Source organism: Eulemur rufifrons, chromosome 7 (genome assembly GCF_041146395.1).
Source record: "Eulemur rufifrons isolate Redbay chromosome 7, OSU_ERuf_1, whole genome shotgun sequence".
In the NCBI taxonomy this organism is placed as follows: Eukaryota; Metazoa; Chordata; class Mammalia; order Primates; family Lemuridae; genus Eulemur; species Eulemur rufifrons.
The window spans coordinates 229,113,521-229,116,718 of NC_090989.1; the positions used below are offsets into that span (position 1 = coordinate 229,113,521).

The 3,198-nt window shown below is 40.7% G+C and overlaps 1 pseudogene; it reads right to left on the reverse strand.

Annotated features, from left to right (window-relative positions):
- Positions 1 to 746: 746 nt before the first annotated feature.
- Positions 747 to 2,499, reverse strand: LOC138387262 (coilin pseudogene; annotated as a pseudogene).
- Between the last annotated feature and the right edge of the window lie 699 nt (positions 2,500 to 3,198).

The window sequence follows — 3,198 nt, forward strand, 5'->3', positions numbered from 1 at the left end:
TAGTAACAGAAAAGGAAGTTTCTGTTCAAGATCCTCACTCCAGCATACTCAGCCAGGTGCCTGGCACCACGTAGCAAGATGATACATTCCCTGGTCTGAAGCTCACAGCAAACCCTCTCACCCAAGCAGAACACCAGTTCTCCAGGCAAACACACGAGGTCTTATTTTCACTGCTCTACACAGGGCCCTGAGAATCCTTAATTTTAAAGTTGGGAAAAATGTGAAAGGATTCCTTAACTCATTGCCTGTAACAACTCCAACTTCCTGTTTAACTCTTAACAATTGCAAGTATAAAAACTTGAAATTTATAAGATGTTCCATTTTATGGAACAACTCTAATGTTAAAAAATTGGGTCAAGTAACATGCTTTTATGTTTTAAAATGCTACTTAATAAAACTTACTTATTGAGACAAGATATGCAGCACATTCTTGTGCTTAGTATTATAAACTCCTATTGACGATTGCTACTTGATGGTCAAAAAAATTTAAAAAAGAGGAGAAGCCACACATATTGGTATATAACAACACCTGCAGGGAATGTCATGTTTTAAATTTTTTTACCTGAAATTAAACCTGGAAAAAAAAAAGTCTATAAACTCAACACCCATGTGATTTTAAATGATGAGGTAGATTTTTTCCTATGCAGTAAAGTGAAGATAACAAAAAAATTCATACAACTTTCAAATCCTCTTTAAAAAAAAAAAAAAGTTCAGGTTATAGTCACTTTCACAAATTAGACATTTATAAACCAAGAGGTGGAGAGATCATACTCAGACAAGTTCTGTATTTGATGTTTTACTCGGAGATTCAATAATCAGTCTTGGATCAATCAACTCTCTCCAGAAAACAGTGATCCTCCTCTCCCGCGTCACAGCATACTCCACTACCTCGGTTCCATTTTCGTTGTGATAAACCAAATCAAATTTCCCAGGTTCTTTCGCGGCAGTTAAGAATGAAAAAATTTCTATGTTTACTTGCTGGGTCTCTGGATTGTGGCTTAATATTTTTCCTTCCTTATAGTCAGAGACATCAGGAGAGTAATCAGATGTTAGTTCCAGAAGCTTAAATGCAATCTTTTCTCCAACTTGAGGGGCAGCTGCCAGCAGAGGTAACAGAGTATAGTCCTTCTTGTGTGTCTCTACTGGATTCTGGATAATAGTAGATGAGTTTGTCAGTGTTTCATTTAACTGCTGCTGCTTCTGGTATTCAGTGTTTCTATCTAAAAGACTAGAAACAGCCTGCCCTCATCCTCACCCTCTCCCACGCATGCCCCGACCCCTAGCTCCCTTCCAAGAGAGAAGGTCCTCTCCTCTACCCCATCCTCTTCCTAAATTAGCGGGGAGAGACACGTTGAGAGGAGGACCAGGAGCCTGTCTGCCACCGTTTGAGTCAGAATGCTTCCACCCAGCAGCACTTGAAGACTGTGATGATGACCCTGGACCCGGACAACCTCTTCCTGCAAAGAGGCCTATGGTCTTTAAGAAACTCGCAGCATGCTCTGGAGTGGTCTTTGATATCATGCATTGGTCATTTGACTCTGAACTAGAGTCTGAACTAGAAGATGATGAAGTCTTGTCCTTGCTGGGGGTACGGTTAAAGCCAGCTTTTGTAGCCGGTTTGTTTGCAGCTAGGTTTTTTTATAGAGGGTCCTTCCTTTGATAACTCAGCTGATACTTTCCTTGAGGAATTTCTGACCTCCAAAGTGGCATTGCTGAGACCATCACTGGTGGATTCATGAGAAGACTCAGACTCTGAGGAGGAACTGGGACTATCTTTTGAACAAACGCCTACACCACCTTTCTTTCTGACATTAGCAAGGCTGTTTCTAGCAGAACCTTTTGGAGGACTACAGCTCTGGATGGTCTGCTCTTTTACTGCCTGTGCTTTTGGAGACTTGGAATTCTTTGTCTTTTTTTTATATTCACATTTCTCCTTTTTCTTTGGTGATTTTCTTTTGGTTTCTTTGTCACCATCATCCGCTACACCACGTTGCTTTGTTTTTATCTCTCGTTTTTTTTCCTCACGATCTGATCTGTGATAGCTTTTGGCTCCAGATCCAAGGCCTTCCAATTATTGCTATTGTTCTCTTTCCTCTTCCAATGCTTCTTTGAATATTTGTAACCTAGTTCAATTTCTTCATCCTCCTCTAACTTAAATGCCCGCTTCTTTGCTTTTCTAGCTGACAAATGAGTACTGTCACCATTACTAACTACTATAGAATTCTCAGCAACTCCTCTCTCTTCTAATTTAACTCTGACGCAATCGTTGTCTCTCACCAGGCGCGCGCTCTCAGCGGGGGGCAAGAACCCCCCTTCCAGGTAGGGGCCTAGGATGGCCCCAGAGCTGAAGCCGAAGCGCTGGCGGATAAGACTAATGAGATCCGTGACAACTGGACATGTGTTCAAGTCGACCAGAAGCCAGAAGGCCGTGCAGTGCGGGGTGGCTGGCGGAGAGTAATCAAATTGAAGCCATAGCCTAACCGTCTTGGAGGTTGCCATCTTGCTCCGTGCTCAACGGAAGCCGGTTGCCTTTTTTTAATGGTAATTTTTGGTGAAGTCCATGTATCATTTTTTTTCTTTTATGGTTTATGCTTTTTATGTCCTATCTAAGAAATTTTGACCTACCCCAAAGATTTCAAAGACTTTCCCCTATCTTTTTTCTAGGAGTTTTATAGCTACTTGTATTTTAGGGCTCATAGGGATAATTTGTCACCTCATTTTGTTGTAAATGCTGCCTAAGAGTTTTTGGCTTACTATCTAGTTGCTCTGTTTTTATGTGGAGATTCAGAGAGATTAAAAAATTATGCCACCACTATTGCTATATTTCCAAAATGCCCCCTATAAAACTGTTATTTTTCCTATGGTAATAAATGTCTTTGTTTTCATTTGCTTGGTGTATTATACCTTTATTAGTTAGTCCCAAATTTTCACAGAGCTGCATATCTATTGTCAGCATGAGAAAACATATTGGATAGTTGGCTCCATTTTACTTTTGCAATTGGTCCTTTATCTTCCTGACCCAATCTGTACCTGTTTCTCTCCAGGCTTTCTGCATAACTCTCATTCTGGGACTTCCCTTCACTGTCAATCTGGAAAATCTCTTCTTTTCTTCTGTAATAGATTCCATGATTCCTGGATCTCAGGTCTTCTACTTTTGGGGGTTATTTTTGTGAGGAGACTGATGGTTGCCTGTAAACC